General features: G+C 44.4%; 1 protein-coding gene across 2 annotated transcripts in view; it reads left to right on the forward strand.

Moving 5' to 3' along the window:
- The window catches only part of MEIS2 (Meis homeobox 2), a 204,170-nt gene that overhangs the window by 60,493 nt on the left and 126,771 nt on the right, over window positions 1-16,906 (forward strand). The window lies entirely within an intron of this gene.

A 16,906-nucleotide genomic window follows, 5' to 3' on the forward strand; every position in this document is an offset into this window, starting at 1 on the left:
TTTTAGCTGTTCAAATCCGTTATCTTAGAATCTAACCCTCTTTACTTCTGGGAAAAGATCAACCACGTGCAACATTTTTAAAGTAACACTTCATCCTCCTGTTTGCAATCCGTTTTATGTGTCTGTATATACTGTTGACTCTTAAGTCTCTCGTGACCAAAAAAAAATAAAATAAAATGACAATGTGGTGTTGACAGAGGCACCGGGCACTCTCCTGTTTCCCTGTGCATTTGGAAATCCTGGGGAAACGGTGACGATTTCAGAGGCTGTTTCTTGCTATCATATTGTTTTCAGGCCATTCTGTTGGGGCGAATGCTTAAAAAGAGAGAAGCGCATTGGAAGCTGAAGGTCTTTGATTATCCAACTTGCGTGTTGCCATGCTGAATGACATTAGTTACAGTGTCATGGGCCCAGGACAAGGTTCCACTTTTATTTATGGCGGCGGCTGCCGATCCGCTCAGCCAGCAGGGCTGCCGAGGGCAAGGGGCGGAGGGGCGGCGGCGGGGAGGGCCAAGTGATAGATTCACGTTCCTAAATCGGCCATTTTGATGTAAGGACATTAGTAGCAAACTAAGGTGTATCGATCTGGCCTGTGGTGTCAGGATTAGCGGCGGGGGGACCCGCCGAGGCCGGCCGTGGCGGTGGTTATTCTTGCCTTGCAGCTCCGGCCATTTCAAAGGTCAGGGCCCTGCACTGACTCGGCTCAGAGGAATTAGACGGAACATGCGGTCTCCGGGCTGATTACTTAACCAAAGACAAAATAATGAGTCCTAAGCAAATACTGACTAATTGAAAGGGCTGTAAATCCATTACATATCGGTCAGGGATAATCAGGAGTATTTAATCACTTTTATCTATTCAGGAGCACTGAAGCTGCAACGCGGAGCCCCGAACCTTGCCATGTGGTTATTATTCTCATCATTATCAAAATTACTTCACAGCTGTTCTTTGCTACATCACCTCAGCTGGAGATTTACTAACCTGTAAAATGTTTTTAATCTGGAAGTCGAGGGAGTGGGAGGGGAGGCGTTTCTCATCTTTAACTGGAGGTTTGTTTGGTTAGAGTAGCAACGAAGAAAGGCCCGTGGAAGGCTGGCCAGCGGCTTGCTCCCACGAGCTCACCTGTTCGGCTTCCTCCCTCCGCCTTCCTTCACACGCAGCCTTCCTTGGCCGAAAACAAAGGCTTCAACAACTGCTTTCCCAGCAAACATCTCCCTCGGTTATCAAAACCCATGCCCCAGCACAGTGGAATCTTAGAGGATTCAGCTGCTCTGTTTACAGATGAGGAAGCAGACACAGAAAGGGAAGTGATTAGCTCCAAGGTCAAGCAAGGAATGACGAGGACCCAAGCTTTCCTCTTCCCCCCAAATCTAGGCTTTTTTCCACCACTTTATGATGACTGCTCAAATCATTATCACCTTCAACAGTTGCCTATAAATCTCTCAACCTCTGCCATCAGCACACTCAGAGTCAAAGAGGGAGGGGGGCTGTGGAGGAGCAAAGCACGGTTCTCCTGTTTGTAAAGCTTCCTGCTCCTCCAGCCTTTCCCCATAGAGAAGACTCTCTTGGCACCTCCGCCTTGGAGACCACTTTCTCCTTTACCCCTCGGATTCTGTGATTTGAATTTCCCATGAAAGTGGCCCTCGCCCTCGCTGGTTCTCTCGTGCCTCGCCCTGTCCCTCTCCCGCAGGAACCGCGCCCTGCACCGTGGCCACTGGTGAAGAGTGGTGGGTGGGTGGCCAGAGGTTCCTGAGTCCTCTCTGTGGCTCTGATGTGCAAGGTGCTACCAAGCAGCTGTAAGACCTATCCCCCCCCCCACGAGTGCGTCCACCTAGTTAACTGTTTACAAGGCTTGGTGCAGGATTCTCTCTCCAGCGGAACGTTTTAGGAGTGTCTGTCCTTGGAGTAGGGAGAGGAGACCACAGAGCCAGGCGTCCAAAACACTGGCATTTCCTTTTTAAAAACATTATATGGGTTCTGTAACACTGTGTTACCATTTGTCAGAAATGACATTCCCGTGTGGGAGATAGGCGCATTATCGTACAGATAAAAAATACTTCGGAAAGGGCCGAGATGGAAATGTATACACAGGATTGTGTGGTCAGACTGGCATTTCAAGTTCAGATTGCCTCCGGACTGGCCGCGCCTCAGGGAGGTCCCTTAAGTTCTCTGGACTCGCCATTTCCCTGTTTTTCAAGCGAGAGGCACACGTGGCAGGCTCCTTTCCCACACTCACAGGTACTGGTTCTGCTCCGTCCCAGCCTCCGGTCATCCTTTCTTCCTGTCCCCCCCCCCCTTTTTTTTTTTCCACCAAGAGCTTCACTTTCCTCCTGCCCAGGGGCTTCTTTCACAGCACGGCCCTGTCATTACTTCCTCCCACCAGCTTTGTCTCCAGTCATCCTCTCTGTTCCCTCCTCTGCCTTTTCTGCACCTCCCTTGGATCCTAAGGAAATTCTCCTTGGCTTTCCCTTTGAAAATCGCTCTCTCTACATCCAGACTCCCCCCCCTCCTCCCCTCCCCAACTGCAGAGAAGAGGCTCAGTAACTTTGATGAGGATAGTCCTGTAAAACTTTTACTTTCCAATCTTTAATGAGCTGGAAGATTTATTCGGCTATAATTCTGAGCTCAGAAACCGAGAATAGAGACCCCGAACCAGTGACACGTTAATTTAGATTTCTTTTCTTAGTTGGGCACTAACAGGCATGGGGCAGTCCTTGGAAAGAGAGATGCCCCGCTATATTTCTCTGTATTTTAATTAATTTCAACTTTCAAAGTGAAATGTTGGCTCTAGCTCCCTGAAAATAGATGTAGTCTAAATTATTATTTCATGTAAATTTCTTCACAAGTGCACGATTCAGTGTGGGTTCCTCCATTATTAGTCTCTTCAACATTATTTCAAACTGGTTTGTTCCCTTTTGTGCAGTATGACCTGGTCTTGTATTACAATAATCCCCGATGTACCCTTTTTCTCTTTCTTTTTTTTTTAAAAAGAGAGGCTAATTGAATTATCTCATTATTTTAATTTGTTAAGCAAATGTATTTTGCATCTCAGGATGTGTTCTTAAAGAAGGGGGCTGCTAAGGCTTTGCCCCCTGAATGGGCCATTGGCCCATTTTGACATTCATGCATTCATTAACTAGCAGAACATAAAAGAACTCTGGTTGTATTTTTTTTCTTCCAAACACCCAACCAGCATGGAGCAACTTTTCCCAATAAGCCACAGGGGTCTCTCTACATATGTTCTCAACTGCAAGCTATTGTCACCTCTTCTGAATACCTCAAAAGGCCCAGAGAAAAAGGAGCCCCACCTCAACAAAGGCCAACTGTAGCAATTGTTCAGTCTCAGTCTCAATATGACAAAAATCATTAACCTTCAGTTTTCTTGGAAGAACAGGCTCCACTACAACTGTAACAGTTAAAACAATCCCGCAAATTCCTGTGCATCACCAGCGTTAGGGGAAAAGGCAATGTACTCACAGCTAATTGATTATTTGGAGAAAGTATTTAAACGAAACCCGCCGTGGCATTCAAAAGCACATACACACAAACTATTTGAGGAATTGGGGAATTTTTATATTCAGAATTAAGCACTTTGAATTTGCTTAATCTGAGGCTAAGTAATTAGGTTCTGCTTTCTAACTACTGATCTCCAAAATGTCTTTTAAGAAACCCACAATTATCTTAAAGAAATAGATCCATATATATATATATATATATATATATAAATTCATCTACTGAAAATGTTGTATATACTATTACCCCCTCTTCTATTGGTTAAGACTACCGGGCTGTGCCTGGCTCTCAGACTAAGAAATTGAGTGAAGATCGAAGAAAGAATAATCTGTTGAAAATGTATGTACTTCTGCTGGAAAGCACCCAATGGCAAAAAAAAAAAGAAGAAAAAATAAATAAATAAAAAATCTTAGGGAAATCCTAGGGAAATGTATTCCTTTCACTAACACATGGAGATTATGATATCATAAAAGTAAGCCTGCCATTACAACTGTTTTTATTTTACTTCAAAGATAGTTAAAGAAAGAAACAGCAAGAAATCATACCCAGGCTAACGGTTTATTCATAACCATGAAAAACTCCTCATGGCAAGAAGCCCTTAGTGCGCTCAATTAGGCTCTCAGGCACCTCACTCGCCACCTTCAAGAGCTCCCTTAGTTGTGCTGCAAAGAATATATTTGCTCATGGAATGAAAACGGGGAGTGCTCACACACAAAGACACCACTTGCTCATACCAGGTTCCGACTAAAGGTTTTCTTATTTGAAAACATAGGGATAAAGCTCACACTTAGGGGATGTGGGCCTTCTTTCAGAGATACTAGTATGTGTACAGAATCAGAAGCAAATTTACTTTAAAGTGAGATAATATCAGGCAGCCTTCTTGAAGCTGCAGGTTCTGGAAACTCTGCCCTTTGTTCATGGCAAACGCTCTGTCCCATCTCGGTGGCTCTGGTGGTGAAGGGGAGGGGCACCGCCCGCCTCGCCTCTCAGGTGTTCGCTCGGTTCACTCCTGGTCTGTCAGAGTTTGCTTTATGGGGTTTTGTAAAAGTCTCTGTGGGATATAAAAATGTGTCTTGAGGTATTTTGCCCTACAGAGACAATGCACCCAAGTTATGGGTAAATAGAGCTCCACGTTACATTACAGAAGCTCCTGTCACTTCTCCAGTGAGTCCAAGACCATATGACAGTCAGCTTAGTGATCACATATGTGTGTGTGTGTGTGTTGTGTGTGTGTGTGTGTGTGTGTGTGTGTGTGTGTGTGTGTGTGTGTAGGCCCAGTGCATGGATTTGTGCACTGGTGGGGTCCCTCGGCCTGGCCTGTGGGGATCGGGCCTAAACCAGCTCTCCAACATCCCCCGAGGGGTCCCAGATTTTGAGAAGATGAAGGCCAGGCCGAAGGACCCCATCGGTGCATGATCAGCGCCAGGGAGGGACCACAGGAGGGCTCCAGGGCATGTCTGGCCCATATTGCCCAGTCCTGACCAGCCGGACCCCAGCAGCAAGCTAACCCCTGGTGCTCAGTGCGCATCATAGCGACTGGTCGAATGGTCGAACGGTCTGACACTTAGCATATTAGGCTTTTATTATATAGGATACACACACACACACACACATACATATGGAGAGAGAGAGAGAGAGAGAGAGAGAGAGAGAGAGAGAGAGAGAGAGAGAGAGAGAGAGGCTGACTGACTTAGTCTACGGCCTTTTCAACTAGTTCTCTTCATCTTGTGTTGATCCAGATGGCTTTTTTTCTTAAATGAGGTAATACAGTGTTGCAGTTAAGACTACAGGACCTGGGATCTGAAACACAGCAGGTTTTTGGTCTTGAGCAGTTACCCTCTCTAAACCTCATTTTCATATGGATAGAATGAGGATCATTCTAGAACCAACCCAGTAGGTTTATTGCAGGGATTAAATGAGATAATATAAAGCATTCAGCCCCATGCCTGGCTCTTATAGCATAAGTACATAATGCAAAGTAACTATAATTCTTTTTTTAATCTAGTTGAATGACTATCAGGAAGCTTTGACCAATGGAACTAGGCAACCGAAGTTACCACTTACTTTCCTGGGACTGTGTGCGGCGGGGAGACCAGGTTTTGCCAAACGAGTCCTCAGTGCCCCCCAGCAGGAGAGAACATAGTCTAAACTCTGCCTTCTAGACCCCTGTGCACAACTGATGGCTGCTCAGTGATGCGCGGTGACAGCATCCGGGAGGGAGGCCTGCTGCAGTGGGAAGCCAGGGCATCCTGGCCAGCCTTCTGGGAAGGAGTCGGGGTCAGGAAGACGCTGGATATTGGGTAATTCGGAATGCCTTCGCTGGGGCCTGCTTTTCGTAGAGAATGCTCCGTTCACCAGGAAGGGTCCAGTCTGTGAGCAGAACGTAGAGTCTCTGGCTTCCTCGGAGGGCTCAAATCCAGGCTTCCTGAGAGACAGCACAGTATGGTTTTGTGAAAAGGGGCCACTGAGTGTGAATTGAGAAGACTTGGGTTTGAGTTCTGTGACCTTGGGGGTACGCTCTTCAACCTTTGAGCCCATTTCCTTGCCTAAAAAATGAAAATAGTAAACGGGTGTCCTGCTTAGGTGGTTGGGTTGCTGTGTGGCTCGGATGACAGTCCATCTGTGAACCACGATGTGCTGCACAAATGCCGAGTGCTTGGGCCTTTGGGTTGTGTGCTTGGGTTCCCAAGGGTGAGAGAGAATGCTGCCCGCCCTGTTCATCTCTCCCCCGCTTTCTCCACGTGTCCATTTCCACAAGGGTGTCCACGGAGACACCGGGATCATGTCCATCATTGGACATCTTTTGAAGGGCCTCGAATGGCTCATCCAAACCGGTGTGTCCTGGACCGTCATTATTTCTACTTGGAAGTGGGTGTCTTCATGATTCTGCGGTTGGTCTACTTACTACTAATTGCTATAGGCCAAATTAATACCAAATAGGAAATGTTTACCCTTCCTTACGGAGTGAGAGATGGCCCTTCCCACAGCCCGAGATACAGATGTGCACTGCATACCAGTGGGGCTTAGTGCCTGAGAAATACTTGTGTGGAAACGCATGTGCAGAACACTCAGCTGGAAAACACCGGCAGAGAGAGCTTCCCACAGGCAGCAGCAGCCGCAGCAGCAGCGAGGCTGCCCAGGCCCCGGCCTTTGCATTGTTTGCTGCTTGCCAGGAGAAAACATCTGTGAATTATTTGAACAGAACCTTATACTGGAGATCGTCTGAATTGGTGTCATCTCTGTTTAATTTCAGGAAATGATGTCACAATGCATTAAATAACAATGCTGGGTAATTTATTTTCCTGTGGACATGCTGTCCTAAGCATTCCTCTTCTCTTGCAATGTTTCCAATTAACTGTAAGCTTGAGCGTTCTTCTTATTTCATAATGATTTTGAGGGGTGGGGGCAGGAGATTGGGGAGGGAAGAGTGATCATTTCAGAGGTTGCCGAGGTTCAGAGCTAATGGCACATCCATCATGTCCTCATTGGGACAGGAGGGGACTCCACGTCGGGGCTATGATCACTGGTGGCCACCTACAACAGTGTCGGTTGGATGTCAAGAAAGCCTGCATGTTCTGACCCTGGGTAAATTTAAAAGCGACCTGCATACTGTAGCTTCTGCCTCTATCAAAGTTTCTCTGCACTCCCTTCTTCCGTAAAGAATAGAGGACATAAGTCAATTCCATGTGCCATCTGTCGTCGTTTTTACAATTTCTCAAATTAAAGAGACAGGCCAAAAATTTAACGTTGTATTGAATCCTAGAAACGCTTCTAGAAGAAATAAAATCGCAACTAAATTTAGTTTGTCTCTCTGGAGGGAAAAAAAAAAAATTGCATCCTGCTGTGTCATAGCCTTTTACTCAGAGTCCCAGTTTGGTGTTTAGAATTGGATTGTGAGGGGTTCTGCATGTGAAAGACGGATGTCTTTGGGACTCAGCAGCCTTTGTCCACAGTCTGAATGACTTTGAGGTAAAGTCCCCAGTACAGTGGTGCTGGCGGTGGCCTTTCATGGGGGGATGCGATGTGTGGTCTCCTCAGTGCAAAAACATCTGGTCAAGACATTTCAAAGTACGTCAGACGATCCTGTTTAAAAAGAAGTTCAGCTGAGTTAGAGTAAAATATTAAGTCCCAGATTATGAGCTACTAGCTGACAGACACATTTTAAAAATAAGCTACTGAGAAGATTGAAGAACGAAATGCTTATTAAATTGCCATCAAAAAGAAACTAAAATAATGATTAGCTCAAAGTTTAGCACCCAATTTTATAAAATATTCGAACTATAATTGTTTAAAAATACGTTAAAGAATTTGAGGAGATGGAGAATTGAGAACCCTTTAGTTAAAAGAAAATAGAAAGCATGTGCATATCTGAATATTCAGCTATTTAAAAACTCTAAGAATAGAGTGCCATTAAATGCTGTTTAGTGAAATCCCTGAATATTCATTCTGATCATAGAGAAAATTTCCATTTCTTCATTCCACATGACCACAGTTTGCAAGTGTATTCTGTGGGGAGGCGGCGTTATTGCGAATTAAAGGACAAGTGGCCTGGGTTATGAGATCGCTCCTTGTCCCTCACTCAGCTTTGCTGCCCAGTAGGGTCATAAAGTCACCTTAACATTCAGGATTAATTTTTATTTTAGAGACTGTTACTGCCCAGACTTCTGAGGGCTCCCGGAAATGCCCTGCCTTCCCCACGCTGTGATCTGCTTTTGCAATTTGGAGCAGATTATGAAGTGTGAAGCTGATATCCAGCCCCACCGCTGCTGTTAAGAAATAGTGACTTGGGTAGAAAGCATTAGGTTGGTTGAATGGAATTTGCCTTATTACATTTACGGGCTGGATACCCCTTTCTAAATTGATTGGCAGCCGTTGTTTACAGTATGCAAAGTAATCACTGGCACCCTTTAAAGGTGTATTATCCTCTTAAAACATAATAGTAATGCTATTTTCAGGCTTTTACATTTGCTATTCATATTTTGAACTGCCAAGTCCCAAATCTGCCAGAACTAATTTACGTTGTTTTTATCTGATAGTGGATAAGTTGTCAAGTCACAATATAATGGCAGATAATTTTTCTTAAACTATAGTTTTACTTCTGGGTTATTATAGATAACATGAATATTTGTTGAACCTGACTTTGATTATCCACAAAAAGAAAAATTACAACTCAAGAGGTTATTATTGTGGGATTCTGAAATGAAAAGAAGTAAAGAGAATATCATTATCCAGCTATTCTGAATGTCATAGTAAATTAACATGAGCCACTAATCAGCCCTCTTCTAACCACCCTGTCCCCCAGTTCCCTGCTATCTGGTTTACTTTGCACATAGTCAGATAAGGAAGATCACCCCAGTTAATCCCAGTACCAAAATTTGTTGCTGCTCTCCATTTTAATACCTCAGTTATTATAATGTAACATAACACTATAATATAACTATCTAGATATATTTGCTTCTTGCACCATTCCCCATATATTCACAAATATTCTAAAATTAATTTTGATGGAAGTAATCTGGCGATTTCATAACTAATAATTTAGATTATGGCTGTTCTACAATCCTCAAATGGCTGACGTTTTACCCTGGATACATGGTGTGGCTCTGTCATAAGTTGACGATCAACAGCCCAAATGTATGGGGGGTGATACCACACTAGTCTTTCAAAAAGAAAAAGGCTCTTCTCACGAGCCTTGAGGAGAGATGAATGCTGGGTTAGTCCCCGGGGTTTGGTGACACATTGGAACTCCCCGTGAAGGCAGCCTTGTTTCCCCCATGGTGGGAAGTTACAGGGTCCATTTCAGTGTCCCAGGATTTCTGCAGGCCGCCGTCAGTTACACTCGTTTTAAACCCTGCCTCACAGTGACTTGGGGAGAATAAGGTGAAAAGAGGACATGGGCAATTCGAGGTCATTATTAGTCAATTATAGGCTCAGTTCAGTTTCCGTGTTAATATCTAAGAAAACATAAATTCAGACCTGTGAGGCGGTCCCACGGGTTACCCGATGGCACCTGGATGAAGACCTTCTTATTGCTTAATCCTGAAGCTTTTATGTTCACGGGGGAACCATGTAAGCGATAGCCATATATGAGCACATGGAAAGGTGTCCGTTTTTAATACGACTTGTTGTCAGCCTGAGAATTCTTTCAAAACAGTTTGAAATTTATTTATGTTATTTCTGCAGAGTAAGTTTAAGGAAAAGTGTGATTTAGTTCTCTGGTTCTTACTTGCTTGTACTTTCTTGTCCAAGTCAATCCCAAATGCCCCGCCTCCTCCAAAATGTATATGTAATCAGTTTGCATGCTAAGGGAGTGCTTATGTTTTCCTGAATTTATGGTCGGGCCTGAGTGGAGCAGACAATGGAAATGTTTGTAATTCATAAAAGAATCAGCGCCTTTCCCACCTTGAGATAGTTAGGACAATCTCTTAATTCTTTGTTCTTTACAAAAATAAACAAATATTTCAGGGCATGGAGAAAGGAATCCCTTCTGTTTACAAGACTATATATACACCGGAGGCAGCAGAGTTAGGGCCAATTTGAAGTTAGGTAACCAGGATCCCAGGCTCAACGCAGCCTTTTGCTCTCTGAGTTACCTTGGGCAAGTCATTTTATTTTCTGACTGCTGGTTTCCTCACCTGGCTGCTTTGAGGATTAGCTGAGATTAGAAATAGGCTTTTGAAAAGGGGCGAACACTCTGTAAGTATAAAATGATATCCGTTCATGTTTTCATATAATTAACTAAAAATAATTAGTTCGCTCTGTCTTAGCTCCATGAAACATGAACTTAGATATGGAGAAAACACTCTACAAAGAAAAATATTTGTTTCTTTTGACCTAAGTCTGTTTGGCATGAAAATCAAATTCAACAGTCAGCATGACATGTACAAGGAAAAGGGCAAAAGACCCTCTGGACCGTTCATTTTGTGGCACAGTTTTAGTGAATCAAAGGAATTTTTGAAATTTTATTAACTCGAGCTTAAGAGAAAGAACTGGAGAATAGCAAACTTAACTCCCCAATAAACTTATTCCCACTTGTATTATTACTGCTTTGGACCAAACTCCGTGGGGATTTGGAGATCTTTGTTCTTTGTCCATAAACTCTTCATCCTGAGAATTAACTGGTTCAGCAGCTGGCCACTTTTCATCCGGCCACGCTGGTGGGAAGAGCGGTTTTATATCCCTAACGTGGCAGTCGCACAGGCCCACTCGAAAGAGGCAGGATCCTGCGAGAGACTCAGATGAGCTCATTGCAGCAAGAGAATAGTGGGATTTTTTTTTTTTAATTTCCCTGAAGATAGTTTCTACCTGGATGTACCTTTGATGCTACATTCTGAGATTTGTGGATTCTACAGCTCTTAAAACTGAATCTTCTTTGGCTGAAGCAGAGACTATGGATGGGAGAAAAGTGGGGAAAGCTTGAAAAGTTATAGTGAGGCCCTAGGTTTAGACACATAAGCCATATAGAAATCCAGGTGGGGAACCTCCGTGGAAGTTTGGGAGTTAGGGCTGCTCTTTATTATTCTTACTAGAGGCCCGGTGCACGAAATTCATGCACTTGGTTGGGGGGTTCCTCAGCCAAGATTGTGAGAGGGTGCAGTCCAGGCTGAAGGACCCACACTGGTGTACAATTGAGGCTGGGGAGGGACATGGGAGGTTGGCCAGCTGGGGAGGGACCGAGGGAAGGCTCCAGGGTGTGTCCAGCCCGTCTCACTCAATCCCAATTGGCTGGACCCCAGCAGCAAGCTAACCTACCGGTTGGAGCGTCTGCCTCCTGATGGTCAGTGCACGTCATAGCGAGCAGTTGAGTGGCTTTAGCATATCATTAGCATATTACGTTTTGATTGGTTGAACAGATGACTGGACACTTAGCCTATTAGGCTTTTATTATATAGGATTATTGACTTCTTTGTTTTTTAGACAGAGAGAGGAAGGGAGAGAGAGAGAAAAAAGAAAGAGGAAGGAAGAGAGAGAAACATCAGTTTGTTGTTCCATTTATTTATGCATTCATTGGTTGATACTTGTATGGGCCCTGACTTGAGATCAAACCCACAACCTTGGTGTATCAGGACGATGCTCTAACCAGCTGAGCTACCCAGCCAGGGCAAGGACAGAATCTAAGGGAGAAAGTAATGAGCAGAGATAAATTGGACTACTATGAGCATAATCTGATCATGTGAAGAGAGGAGTTTTGAAGTGGAGGAAGTAGATTCTACGGAAAGATCAAGGACAATGATGACTAAAAATACACTTTGGGATTTGGCACTTGGGTCATGGCCTCCCTTTGAATTCTTCAGGCTGGGTGGTGCGCAGGAGAAGTCGGAAGGGAACAAGGAAGAACAGAGGACAGTGTGTGGGAGCGGCAGGGTTTGTTCGCAGAGGTGCGGGAGGTGAGTCAGGTGTTGCATCAGCGTGGGAAGGGATCCAGGAGAGAGACTGTCATTGTAGGTGTGTGTGTGGCGGGGGTAGGAGGGGAGTGGAGAGAATGACAATAGATAATGCGAGGTTCACGAAGAGGCCAGTGAAATGGCGGTCAAAACCCAGGTAGAAAGGTCAGTAAGAGACAGGCACATTTTGTAAAAAGTGGGAAGACAGCTGAGGAACTCAGAAAAGAGCCTCTCCGACTGGCTGAATAGGAACTGAGAGTGATGAGGGTGGCAGAGTGGGGCAGCCTTGGGTGGAAGAGGTCGGCTGGAATGGACCGCATGATTCATCCTTTTTCGGCAAAACTCGGGGAACCAGGGGCAAGAGGGGTGAAAGCGGGCGGCAGGAAGAACCTAGCTCAGCCTGGGATTGACAACCTGGGAGAGAGGAAGAGTTTTAGTTAGAGAATTCTTGAAATGGCTGACTGGTAAGTCAAAATTCCAATGAGATATTCTTTTCTGGGATCATGACTAAAAAATGATTCTACAGTTCATCTGAATAATGTCAAGCTATTTTTGGAAAAGAAAAGGAGGGAGGTCTTGCACTGAGTAATGTTAAAGTTGATTAGAAAGCTACAAAGTGGCTAACACAGTAGGGAGACTGATCATATGAACAAAATAAGAATGCGCAAATGGATCCTAATGTATGAAGAAATTTATTTTATAGGCATCACTTCAAATCAACTGAGGAAAGAAGGAATAATTCAATAAATGGATTTTGGTTGGTGGTTTAACTATGTTTGAAAAAAGCATTCAGTACTCCCCATTAAAATATATTCCACATTTAAGACTTCTGTGAAGTAGATGTAACTATTTCTCTTTCCTTTATTTAGTGAAATCCTGTCAGAGCACAAAAGCAAAGGAATTATAATGAAAAATGCTGATAGATTTCATTAAAAATAAAAACAAGAGCTTTTGAATGTCAAGAAAACACATAACAGTAAACATTAAAATGGCAAAAATGTATGCAGCATCATATAACAAGCACAAAGGGTTAGTATCCTTAATAAAATGTACAGATCAATAAGGAAAAAGTTCACCTGATAAAAAGCCACAGGGGAATAGGTTCATTCACAAAAGAAGAAATAAAATGGCCGGCAGGCATTTGAAAAACATTCAAGATAATTAGTAACCAAATCAATATAAAAATCAGGACAAAATATTTTTTTCCTATCAAAGTAAGGAAAACTAAAAAAAAAAAAAAAAAAAAAAAATAGTGTCCAGAGTAGAAGGAAATATCTGGTTCAATAATGACAATAAACATTGGCTTAATCTTTCTGGAATTTAAACTGGTAATATGTATTACTAATTAGGTCCTTATGTTTTGAGTCATCAACTCAGTTTTGAGAAGTTTCTGTATATTTAAGAAATTATGAAAAATGTGTATAATTATCTGAATAAAAAACATTGAAAACCATCTATATTTTCAACCATAGAAGACCATAATGGAATATTATGGGCTACTGTGTTATCATTAAAAGTTATATCCTCAAAAATGTTTGAGATAGGAAAATAATCTTTTAACATATTACCAGGTGAACTAAAACAGGGAAGGCAGGGTGTACGATGTGATTCCAGTTTGGTAAAAGTAATCATAGGTGCATACATGCATAGAAGAACAAATGAAAATGCTAACAGTGACTACCGTGGGGTAGCGTATCTGGGTGACTTTTTATTTTCTTTATACTACCCATATGTTCTAAATTTTCTATAAAGTGTGTGCTGCATTTATAATACAAGACAATAAATTTTATTTTAATAAAGACCCATGCTGAGTAGGGAGGCTTATAAAGTGTGCAGCGCTCTGGGAACACAGGGAGCCCCCTGAGGGGCTTGCAAATCCAGATGAAGACAGAGGGAGAGCAGAGCAGCGGGGAAGGGACACTTTAAGGCCTGTGTTCTTGGAAAGACAGCATCTCTGCTTGACAAAACCCAGGCCGGGTGACGTAGAGACAGATGACACTGGAATCAAGAGGGGAGAGAGACAGTAGAAAGCTCTTTGTCATATATAAAGACGCCTTCCAAAGTAGAGGCACGCAGTGGGGTGGAGAGGCGCGTCCTGGGGCGGACAGAAGCCATTGGGGAACGTGGAGGTGGCGTAGAGGTCAGCATTCTTCTGGCCACGGTGGTGGAGAGGAATGAGGGCAAATGCTGTGGACTCCTTGAGAAAAGTGGGTGGAAAGTCTTAGGGGCTGAGAGCAGAGAGTGAGAGAGACAAGGGCAGAGAGAAGTCTGGCCTCCCTTCCCTGATTCCAGAGACACTGGTAAGGAGGAAAAAGTGGGCGACTTCACTGGGAGAGTGTGGATTCGCCAGCTTAAGGAGCACACGGGGAGGCGCACACAGCAGAAATGAATGTGCTCCCACTTCTGGGGGCTGGAAAGTCCAAAACCAAGAGGCAGACGGCTGCCTTCTTACTGTGTCCTCACGTGGCCTTTCTGCCTGTGTGTGGAGAGAGAGATCTCCGTCTTCCTCTTCCACTTAGAAGGCCTCCGATCCTACGAGATTAGAGATTAGGGCCCCTCCCTTATGACCTTAGGTAACTGCAGAGGCCTCCTAACCACTCCGCCTTCCAGTACAGTCACGTGGGGTTAGGGCTTCCTATAGGAACTGGGCTGGGACACAGTTCAGTCCACAGCAGAGAAGTTTTAGGGAAACAGTATTTTAGGACAAACTCAAGTTCAAAGTCATTGTGGACCAGATCAGAGCAATTTTTATTCCATGACACGGCAGTTGAGGGTGAGGGCAAAGAGGCAGGTCACCTTAGGATGTGGCGAGACAGAACAGAAGGCCAGAGTGTCAGGAGGAAGGCCATGAGGCCTTGAAAGCTCTCTAGGACACTGTCCAAGACTGAAGCAGAGAAACTGACAAAAGGGACCCCAGAGCGTTTCCCCAGTGCACCTGCACGGAGGCGGGAAGGAGGCGCCAGGCAGCCATGGGGATGAATACCCAGTTGGCTAAAATAAACCGCAAACTGAGTTCTTATTTTGATCGTGCTTAAGGTTTGTTTGATCTAGCTGTTTTTCCTGAGAGTTCAGTTTTACATATGTTTCAGCACCCCAACCAGCTTGTGTATTTTCAAGGTTTTTGTGGGTTGTTTCCCCACCCCTCCCTCTCTCTTTTCCTTCTTCGGTGGTAGATTGGGGAGGGGAAAGGCTGGGGAACGCAGGTCGGCAGCCCGGCTCCGTCCCTGGTCTGTCAGGCTGTGCTCTTGACCCTTCCCCGGGACCTGTGATTAATACACGCTTTGTAGAGGAGACTTGGCAAACCCTGCTCTCCACAGGACTCGATTCATAATTCACCACGCGCAGGAGGAATAGGGGCTTTGTGGTGGCGTGTTTGCTCTTTGCCGCACAAAAAAGCAATGCGTCCTGACCTTCGCTGTTATCTAATCAGGAAGTAGACCATCCTGGCGTGTCGTGGAGTCCTCCTAGGGCTCTCTACAGCTGTAAATTATGTTCCTGCGCCCTGGATCTGGGGCACGCCGCACTTTACATCACCATTGTGTATCTTAAAATAAACAGCGTCGCAAGCTGTTTATTTTGGTGTTACTATGTATGCAATTTTAAAACAGTGGTTACTTAAACAAATGTCTCCGTTCCCACAGCACTTGAAAGCCAGTGTTTGCTCCCGTGGTTTGGGGTTTTGTCACTTCTGTTCGGTTTATATCGGAGAGCCACGCTGTGAGCCGTTGGAATGAACCTGGCCGCCCCGAGACGGGACCTGTTGTTGGGCCCTGCCCTTCACCCTGTGTGGCTGCCTTCCTCTCTCTCCACAATCTCCTCGCCCTCTATAGCGCCATAGGCACAGGCACAAACCTGGGGTGTGTCTTCTCCTTCCGGGCAGGGGGGGGCTCAGTTACTCCCACCAGTCAGCTAGAGGGTCCTTTCGTTTCAGTTGCTGGATGCTGTACGGTTTGATTGAATACGTGGCATTGTGACGGTTCTGTAACAGGATACTACTCCCAGGTATTCATTTAGAATTGTCCCTTGTGCACTGCAGATACAGCGCCTGTGTCGTTGGCACAGCTGGGGTACATAGAGATGAAAGGGAAAAAATGGATGTAAAGATATTAAAGTTTTGAAACTGCGACGTTGAGTCCTTACACCTCTACTGCAAGGTGAAAGAGGGGAGAAGAGTGTCTTAGTAACATATACAGAACTTGTGTGCAGGACTTTGGTTTGACTCACCGGAGGTCACTCACTAGTGCTGTTCCTTTGGACAAGCTATTTAACATCTCTAAGTCTTCATCTATCACATGGGTAGGGTTGTCTGAGTGGGAGGGGGACCAGATGAAATGTAATACGTAAAACGCCTGTCTCAGTGTCTTGAACAGGTTGGTACTCAATAATCAGCCTTTCCTTTCTCTCTCCCCCTCCCGTCGTGACATGAATTGTAGCTGTGGGTGGTCTGGGGGAGTCCCATGGCTTGAAGCTGCAGTTAGTGTGGTGTGGGACCCTCCGTGCCTGACCTGGCCTGCTGGGGGATGTTTAGGACCCTCATTACCCAGAACCTGTGTAACCATTAGAGATGGGCCATCGCACTCCGGACTTGCTTCTCCGTTGCCTGGCCTGCTTTTAAGGAAAGAGGCCAAGGATAGTTAGAAATCCTGTATTATGTATGTCTTGCTCCCAGTCGTCAGTAGAGATAGCAAAAAGTTGTATTATAAGAAACTTTTGGGATAGATTTACTGGTTAGTGAATAAATAGATGAAAAGCCTACTTGGATTCTTGGGTATTTCGAGAAATCTAAATTCCAGTGGTACAATTTATTGCCTTTCATGCTCAGACTAAAAATTAGTCTACACACATATAATTTTATTCTCAGAACTCAGTTGTGTTAATGAAATAAGAAAATTTTGGATATATAGTTACTATTTATGTTTTCTGCAAAAATTAACACTGTAAAAGTTTAGATTATAAGCCTACTAGATTGAGATTGCATAATATGATAAATTTAAAATACTAATGAGATG

This window comes from Eptesicus fuscus, chromosome 5 (assembly GCF_027574615.1).
Source record: "Eptesicus fuscus isolate TK198812 chromosome 5, DD_ASM_mEF_20220401, whole genome shotgun sequence".
Classification (NCBI taxonomy): Eukaryota; Metazoa; Chordata; class Mammalia; order Chiroptera; family Vespertilionidae; genus Eptesicus; species Eptesicus fuscus.